At 37.1% G+C, this 10,140-nt stretch overlaps 1 non-coding gene across 1 annotated transcript; it reads right to left on the bottom strand.

Moving 5' to 3' along the window:
• Window positions 1–798: 798 nt before the first annotated feature.
• LOC121228683 (small nucleolar RNA R71) lies at window positions 799–905 on the bottom strand. The gene has a single exon (XR_005926258.1). It is a non-coding gene; the product is annotated as a small nucleolar RNA R71 (small nucleolar RNA).
• Between the last annotated feature and the right edge of the window lie 9,235 nt (window positions 906–10,140).

Raw genomic sequence — 10,140 nt, 5'->3', positions numbered from 1 at the left:
CTGCATCGCGATAATAGTTAGTTTCAAGAACAATTAATTATAAATATTTAAAACTTACCTGTCACGAAAATCGCGATCAAATTTTTGGCGTCGTTGTTGGGGAACTAGGATATTAGGAACGCTCAATTTTTATTAATTTAACCATTTATTTTTCTTGCAATTTAATTTAATTTTTTTATTATTTATTAATTTACTTTTTCTTTCTCTTGGCAGGTTTTTATAGTTTATGACTAGAAGAAACCCGTCAGGACCACTACATTTTGACGAAGAAATCGATCGCACAGTTCGCAGAAACCAAAGAGAAATAAGGCGAAGCTTAAGATACACAGAGAACGAGCAAGAGGACGATACTCAACCCCCAACCGAAGAGATAGCTGAAAACCAAGACAATCAGCTACCTCCTGTAATTGCGGTTAATCAAAATCCTGCTCACGCGCTATGTATGATTATGCTAAACCTTCTTTAACAGGAACTGAATCAAGCATAGTTAGACCTGCTGTAGCTGCAAATACTTTTGAACTAAAACCTAATACTATTCAAATGATATAGCAATTTGTTCAGTTTGATGGTTTGCAGGATGAGGAACCCAACGCTTACTTAGCAAACTTTTTGGAACTATGCGATACATTTAAAATTAATGGTGTTTCTGATGATGCCATTCATCTTCGGTTATTCCCTTTTTCATTGAGGAACAAAGCTAAACAGTGGTTGAACTCATTACCACGAGGGTCAATCACTACTTGGGAACAAATGACCGAAAAATTTCTATTAAAATATTTCTCGTCGGCTAAAATTGCCAAATTACGTAATGATATCTCTTCGTTTGTGCAGATGGACTTAGAAACTTTTTACGATGCATGGGAAAGATACAAGGACTTACTAAGAAGGTGCTCTCACCATGGGTTACCGCTTTGGCTTTAGGTCTAAAAATTCCATAATGGCCTGAATCCTTCGACTCGACAAATGGCTAACGTAGCTGCTGGCGAAACCATCAAAAATAAAAAAAATCTGAAGATGCTTATGAGTTTATAGAGGAGATGTCACTGAATAACTATCAGTGGCAAGTCATGAGGACAAAACCAATGAAAACAGCTGGTGTTTATAACGTCGATTCGGTCCCCATGCTCTCTAATCAGGTAGAACTCTTGAATAAGAAAATTGATGGTTTTCTTAGTTCTTCACAGGTTCACCCAGTAATACAGTGCGAAGCAAGTGATGGTGGAACAAGCCATTCGGAATACCAACATTATGGCCACAACATAGATAACGAGCAGTTAAATTACATGGGTAATAATCCTCGATCTCAAAACAATCCATATAGTTACACTTACAATGCAGGTTGGAGGAACCACCCAAATTTCTCATGGGGAGGCCAAGGAAATCAGAGACCACCTCCAGGATACCAACAACCACCCTACCAATAGGAAAAGAAGTCGAACCTTGAAGAGATGCTCTCAAAGTTTATATCGGTGTCAGAAACTCGTTTCTAGAACACCGAGACAGCACTTAAAAATCAACAAGCGTCAATCCAATGGCTCGAAACTCAAATAGGCCAGCTTTTTAAACTAATCTCCGAACGACCACAAGGTAGCTTGCCAAGTAATACTGAACCCAACCCAAGGGAACAGTTTAATGCAATTAACATTCAAGATGACGAAGGAGTTGTTGAGCCTGAGCCAGAACCGAGGCAAGAAACTGTGGTAAGCAAAGGTCAAGGTGAGGTAGGTCATAATAAAAATAAATCAGTGAATGTCGAATATAAACCTCGTGTGTCATACCCCAACACGATAAGGAAAGACCGCTCAGATGAATAATTTGGTAAATTCCTTAAACTCTTATTGCTTATTTGAAACAACGTTTTAATGTATTGAGTAAAAATATGACGTGATTTATAGTATAATATAAAAGCAAATTACGGTGCTAATACGTGTAATAACATAATAATAGGTGTGATAATGCCGATAACAATAATGTGAGCAAATATATAAAAATAAAATAAAAACAAGGCTAATAATATAAAAATATAAATAAATAAAAAAGTAAAAAAATTATTAAAAAGCTTAAATAAATAAATAAGAAAAATGAAATAAGCAAATAAATAAGTAAATAAAAATATAAAATATGACAAAATAAAAATGACAATAATAATGATAATAATAATAATAATAATAATAGTAGTAGTAGTAATAATAATAATAATAATAATGATGGTAATAATAATAGAAATAATAATATGCTAAATAATAGTAGTAAAAAAATAGTAATAGTAATTACAAAAATGATAATAATAATAAAATAAAATGATAATAGTACTAATGTTAATAGTAATAAAAATAAAAATAGTAATAATAGTAATAATAATAATATTGATAATAAATAATAATAGTAAAAGGAATAATAATAATAATAGTAATAATAAAAATATTAATAATAGTAATTAATTAATTTTAATAATAAAATAGTAAAAATAACTTAAAAAGGGCTAAATTGAACTTAAAACGAAAGTTCAGGGCAAATCTGAAATAAAATAAAAAGAAAAGGACCAGATAGAATGCGTAAATAACAAGGATGGACCAAAAGGGAAATAATCCCTTCCCTCCAAAATGCACAGCTTCAAGGGGGACTAAATTGGAAACTGAAATAAATTACAGGGTAAAATTAAAATTTAAAAAAAAAAACTTGATTGCAAAACCATGAAAAAGCGAAAGGGCTAAATGCACAAATAGCCCATTTGTTGAAAACACGTGGATCCTAGGGGTAAAACGACGTTGTTTTGGGCATTTAAGGCCAGTCCCAAAACGATGTCGTTTTGGGGCCTATATAAGTAAAAAAAAATTAAAAAAAAATTTGTTCCTTCCCATTTCACCAAAAAGAACTGAAAAACCCCTCATCTAATTCTCTCAAACCCTTCTCCTCTCCAGCCATGGCTCCGGCCGAGCGCCGCCACGGCAGCTATGCCCGCTTTCTGGCGAAGTCAAAGAAAGGGTAAGTTTTCTCTTTTGTAGAACTTTTTTAATATATATATAAATGGTTTTTTTAAAAAAGAAAATAAAGAGATATATGTGTATATAAATAGTTTCGAAAAGGAAAATAAAAGGAAATAAAATCAAAAACCTTGGCACGTTTGCTTTGTTTCTTTCCTCTTCGATCTGTTTGCTGTTTTTTTTATTTGGTATGCTTGAATCGTTTTTTATTCAAAAAGTGTCCAGAAAAAAATACAAAATATTGCAAGGCTAAATAGCCATTTACAAAGTATTTTTCTCCATTCGCTTGTTATTTCTGCCTTTAATTTATTGTAGGTGGTGGCGCAAGTGGCGAGGGCGGTGGCCAGTGGATTGGCGGTGCTGACAATGGCAGTTAGAGTGTGGTGCCGACCTAGGGTTAGGTGGCTAGGTTTAGATTTAGGTTTAGGTTTTAATTTTTTGGTTTAATTTATTTGGGTTGGGGTTTGTTAGGTTTGGTTTGGGTCTACTTATGGGTATTGGGTCTAGTTTGGTTTTGGTTTTGGGGTTTGTTTGAATTGGGTTGATGTAATGTAAAAAAAATTGGACTGTTCTGTTGGGCCCGAGCAAAATTTGGGCTTTACAGCTGCCCCTCTTTGCTCATTGCCATAGAACGAGAACAGAGCAAAGACTTTTAAGAGAGACCAATTTTGCCCAGTCTCGCCTAGTCTTGACTTCTTTTGTGCTCTTCTTCTTCAGGTCACTTCGTTCTAGTCCACCACATCTTGTTGTTTTGATCCGTTCCACTGTAACTTCAGAGAGACAAGATTTGTAGTGTTGATCTACTCTGCTGTAAATTTAAGGAGGTGAGATTTGTGGTTTCAGGTTTAATCCGACCTATTGCAACTTCAGAGGTGTAGTACTTGTCACCTTAATCTGCTCTACTGTAACTTCAGGGAGATAGGATTAGTTGTCTCAGTCTACTCTGCTGCAACTTCGGAGAGATAAAACTTGTGGCTTTAATCTGCTCTACTGCAACTTTAGGGAGATAAGATTTGCCATGGTAGATTTGATCTGACCTACTGTGACTTTAGAGGTATAGGACTCGTTGTTTAATCTGCTCCACTGCAAATTTAGGGAGATAAGACTTGTAATATCAACCTGCTCCACTGCAACTTCAGCGAGATAAGGTTTGTTTTGATCTGCTCTACTGTAACTTCAGAGAGATAAGATCTATTGTCTTCACTATGCTCCATTGCAATTTCAGGGAGATAAGACTAGTGACTTCAACCTGCTCCACTGTAACTTCGAGGAGATAAGGCTTGTTTTGATTTGCTCTATTGTAACTTCAAGGAGATAAGATATGTTTATTTATAGCTTCAATCTCTTCCACTGCAACTTAAGGAAAATAAGATTCGCTATCTTATATTTTCTCCACTGCAACTTCAGGGAGATAAGACTTGTGAATTCATCAATCTTGCTATACCGTCCCCTTGGGGACATGACCTGTAGAATCGATTTCATGGGCCTATGTTTATGCCAAATGATTAGGATGTGATGATCAGAATGAATCAAATGTTCCTAACTAGATGTGTATGAATTGTATTTGCATGAATGCAGAATGTCATAAGAATGATCCCTTCTTAATGTTTGGGTTGTCATTACTCTTTGTTCATCAAGGTTCTATCACTGATGCATTACCCTGACTTCTTGCTCAACTGGTATAGAAAACTCGAAGAAATAGTCACAATTTATACTCTTCTTTCTCAAATATTTCTGACCCTTAAGTTTGGTTAGATCTAAATAATAGTCCTGTTTCAAGTCCTTGTACTATTTAGAAGCTTTTAGAGTAATATGTAGAACTCCTTTTGTGAAAGTAATATTAGTCAAATAATCGTTATTTCAATGCAAAATACTTGAAAAAGATCATAATGGTGGACAAAACTGAAATTTATCAAGAACAAAGTCTGAAAAGAATGAATTAATCAAAGAAAGCAAGCATTGTTGGAATACAAAATAGGTGAGAGAGAAAAAGTAGGTGCCCCAAATATCTCAGCATGAGCTTCTCTGCATGAACTTCTTGAGGACCATTTTAAGCTCAACATGTATTTAGGGGATCTAGAGTACTCTGTTGATGCACCAAGACGTAACATCTCTCCTCCTTGGTAATTCAGGTATTGCAAGACAACTGCATGCCCCACCTTCGATCAAAATTTGAATTGCCTTTTATTGGTTTTCAATTCAAAACTCCTCTGGTCTTAGGGCACCCTTTGTGGGTTTTCGCCTTGGACTCTCGCCCTTTTTTTTAGGTAAAGTATTTCTTAACCGAATATGAATTCACAGGATTGGGTAAATTCTTGCCATCCAACTCGGTCAACATCAATACTCTTCCAGAAAAGACATTCTTTACCATATAAGGTCTTTCCGAATTTGGCATCAATTTCCCTCTGAAGTCCTTTTGCATGGGCAAGATCTTTTTCAATACTAGGTCTTCCTCGTGGAATTCTATGGGACGAACCTTTTTATTGTCACCTCTCATCATTTGCTTTTGGTACATCTGACCATAATGGATGGCTTTCAACCTTTTCTCTTCGATCAAGTTTAGCTGATCATATCGGGATTGGATCCATTCTGCTTCATCCAACTTCAGCTCTGACAAGACTTGAAGGGAAGAAATTTCAACTTCGATGGGTAAAACTGCCTCCATTCCATAGACAAATGAGAAATGTGTTGTCCCGGTAGAGGTCTTGACAGACGTTTAATAAGCATAGAGGGCGAATGATAACTTCTCATGCTAGTTTTTATAGGTCTCAGTCATTTTCCCCAAAACATTCTTAATGTTTTTATTGGCTGCCTCGACTGCACCGTTCATCTTTAAGTGATACGGTGACGAGTTGTGGTGTCTGATCTTGAACTGACTACACACTTTCGTTATCGTACTGTTGTTCAAATTCAATACATTGTCAGATATGATCCTTTCCGATATTCTATATCGATAAATGATTTTGCTTTTCAGGAACTTGCTAATTGTCGATTTTGTAATATTGGAATATGAAGCGGCCTCTATCCACTTGGTGAAGTAGTCGATGACCACAAAGATAAATCGATGCCCATTGGAAGCTTTTGGCGATATTGACCCAATCACATCCATGCCCCATATAGAGAAAGGCCATGAAGAAGTCATAACATGTAGAGGTGAAGAAGGCATATGAATCTTCTCTCTATAGATTTGGCACTTATGACATCTTTCGGTGTAGTTAATACAATCCCCTTCCATGGTGGACCAGTAATAAGTGAACCTCAAAATTTGCCTAGCCATTGTAAATCCATTAGCTTGTGTCCCACAGACGCCCTCATGGACTTCTTCCAAGATTTTCTTAGCCTATATAGAGTCTACACATCTTAATAGCACCTGATCCTTTCTTCTTTTGTATAGGATCTCCCCATCCAAGACATAATCAACAGCCAATCTTCTCAATGTCCTTTTATCATTCTTAGTAGCTTAGTCAGGGTATTCACGATTCTTCACATATCGCAGTATATCGTGGTACCAAGGATGATCATCTTTTTCTTCTTGTTATTCGATGTTGTAACAATGAGTCGGAGCCTCATAAATACTCATTTGTATCGGTTTCACATCCTCTTATTTGTTCACCTTGATCATGGAAGCTAAAGTTGCTAGGGCGTTAGCCATTTGATTTTCTTCTCGCGGGAGGTAGCAGAAGACGATATCATCAAACTCTTTAATTAATTCAAGGACCAAACTTCAATAATTGATCAACTTGGGGTCCCTTGTCTCCTATTCACCTTTGATTTGATAAATCACTAGCGCAGAATCTTCATATACCTCTAGCACTTTGATTTTACGTTCAATGGCTGCGCGGATGCCCATGATGTATGCTTCATATTCTGTAATATTATTCGTTAAGTCAAAATCCAATTTGCTATTAAAAGGGTAATGATCCCCATTTGGGGATACCAAGACTGCCTCGATTCCATTATCCACAACATTTGATGCTCCGTCGAAGTTTAGCTTTCAAGGATGACCTTCTTGAGAGTCTTCTTCAGTGGCTGCCACGTACATTAGATCTTCATTTGGAAAATCAAAGTTCAGAGGCTCATAGTCTTCTAGAGCCCTACTGGTTAGAAAATCTACTATTACACTCCCTTTTACAGCTTTCTGTTTCATATAAACTATGTTAAATTCGAAAAGCAGAATTTGCCATCGGGCCATTCTCCCATTCAAAGCAGTCGACTCCATCATGTACTTCAGAGGGTCGAGTTTTGAGATAAGCCAAATTGTGTGATACAACATATACTGTCTCAATCTTCGGGTTGTCCAGATTAAGGCACAACACAACTTTTCAATTGGCGAGTATCTCATCTCACAATCAGTCAACTTCTTACTGAGGTAAGATATCGCTCTTTCTTTCCTTCCTCACTCATCGTGTTGACCCAGCACACATCTTATAGAATTTTCAAATACTGCCAAATTCAATATTAGTGGCTTATCTAGACTAGGTGGTGTCAACACTGGAGCATTAGACAAGTATTGCTTAACCTTGTCAAAAGTCTTCTGGCACTCCTCATCCCACATACCAGGGTTGTGTTCTTAATGAGACAGAATACGGGGTCACATTTTTCGGTTAGTTGTGAAATGAATTGAGTGATGTAATTTAGTTTGTCTAGGAATCCTCGAATTTCTTTTTGAGTACACGGCAGAGGTAACTCTTGTATGGCTTTGACTTTATCTGGGTCAATTTCAATTTATTTTTCGCTGACCATGAATCTTAGCAGTTTTCCTGACCTGGCCCTGAAGGTATATTTTGCTGGATTGAGCTTTAGCTGGAATTTCCTCAACCTCAAGAATAATTTCCTCAAGACTTGCACATTTCCTCTTCTGTTCGGGATTTGGCGATCATATCATTGACATAAACTTCAATTTCTTTGTGCATCATATCATGGAACAAGGTTACCACGGCTCTCTCATATGTTGCTTCCGTATTTTTTAGTCCAAATGGCATCACTTTATAGCAAAAAGTTCCCCACATGGTTACAAATGTGGTCTTATCCATGTCTTCAGGATGCATCTTTATCTGATTGTATCCGGAGAAGCCATTCATAAAGGAGAACAGCGAGTAACCTGCCGTGTTGTCCACAAATGTGTCGATATGGGGTAATGGGAAATTGTCCTTCAGGCTAGCTTTGTTCAAATCCCTGTAGTCTACACACATCCATACTTTTTCATCATTTTTAGGGACGGGGACAATAATGGCGACCTATTCTGAGTACTTAACCACTTGCAAGAAACCAGCATCGAATTTCTTCTTGGCATCTTCTTTTATTTTCAACAAAACATCAGGCATCATCCTTCGGAGCTTCTGTTGAACTGGCTTGTACTCTTCTTTTATGGGAGCAGATGTACCACAATATCAGTACTTAACTTGGGCATGTCTTGATATGACCATGCAAAGACATCTTTGAACTCTTGGAGCAACATAATGAGGTCCCGCTTTGTCTTTGTGGTAATGCAAGCTCCAATCTTTACTTCTTTCTCTTCCTGTTCGTCTCCCAAGTTCACAATTGCTATTGACTCTTTGTGAGGTAGAATCTGTTTTTCCTCTTGTTCTACCATCCTTAACAAATTAGGAGATAAGTTACAGTCTCTGTTATTTTCGAAGTCCTACGATTCCTCTAAATACATGTCTCGCTCAAATGGAGATTTTGAGTTAGCAGTGCCGCTCACATCATTGATATATGGAAACTTATTATAGGGACAAAGGAAGATACAAAGGACAAAAGAATCTAAGAATAATGATCTATATGGTATGATCATGAATGAAGAATAAAAAAATATTTAAGAGAATACCCAAATGACAAAAGAGTCTAAAAATAAATATCTGTATAGTGTAATTATGAATGGAAAGAATAAAGAATATTTGCTCGAAAATGATAGCAAAGATGCATTTTATTGAAATAATAATTTTGAACATAAGCCTATTTCACAAAATGACTCTTATTACTCCTAGGCCTAGAGCAATAAGAGTGTTTTGAACATTACTCTGTGTTAGTTCTAAAGACTATAGAAATCTTTTTTGCAGTCCAATTGTTCAGAACACTTCCCGGTTCATAAGGGCGAATGCCCGACAAATTCTCTACTCCAGTTTCTTCTTCGTATGTGGCCTTGATATCCAAATTTTTTAACATTCCTTCCACGATTTCCTTTCTTGGCGTCCCCTGCTCAGGGTGAATGATTCCTCTAGATAGAAAAGTCTTCGATATATGGGGAAAGATCATTGGTTCCTATTTGATCTCCTCCCTGCTCAACCGCGCTCTCCTTCTCTCTTGTTTCTTTTCCAGTTCCTTCTTTCTTTGTCTCGCGTCTAGCTTAAACCCTAAGCTGAAGCGGTCTTTTTTTGTCTTTCATCATTTGTACCTCAATCCTTCCTTGAAGGTGTCTCCCGAGTCATTTTCCCGGTAGGGCCCTTTTCCAATAGTTAGTCGCAAGCCCATTCTTGTAGTCTTGGATATCTTGGGTATTGGGGTCTTATTTCTTTCGATTGCTTCATCATTTGCCTCTAGATATGGTGCGTCACTGTTCATCACTACAATGGTGTCCTCTTCAGCATTTATCGTCACTAGCCGACCTTCCGTTACCAATTTCAATTTTTGGTGTAGCGATGAAGGCACTGCCCCTGCTGAATGTATCCAAGGCCTTCCCAATAGGCAATTATATGAAGGCTTGATATCCATTACCAGGAAATTCACCTCGTATGTGTTTGGGTCGATCAAGAAAGGTATTCGATTCTGCCCATTACCCTCCTTTCTGTGCCATCGAATAACCCCACTATATTTTGGCAGGCTATTATGTGAGAGCTATTTACAGGTAATCTGTTCAGTGTGGATAATGGTAGGACATTCAAGGCTGATCCATTGTCAATCAATACCTCTAGTAGCGTATACCCTTTTGCAGTGGGTCGTGATGTGCAAAGCCTTAGTCTATATTCTACCTCCTGACGGTACTTCATCATCATTCAAGAAGATGAAGTTGTCGGCACTTATATTGTTGAATAGGCGGTTCAGCTTGTTTACCGAAATATCGTTCGCGACATAAGTTTCATTCAGCACCTTCATTAATGCGCTACGATGGGTTTCTGAGCTTAAGAGTAAAGCCAGTACCGATATACGAGTTGGTTGT

This window comes from Gossypium hirsutum, chromosome A04 (genome assembly GCF_007990345.1).
Source record: "Gossypium hirsutum isolate 1008001.06 chromosome A04, Gossypium_hirsutum_v2.1, whole genome shotgun sequence".
NCBI classification, from domain to species: domain Eukaryota; kingdom Viridiplantae; phylum Streptophyta; class Magnoliopsida; order Malvales; family Malvaceae; genus Gossypium; species Gossypium hirsutum.
This window is presented reverse-complemented; position numbering and strand designations above follow the sequence as displayed.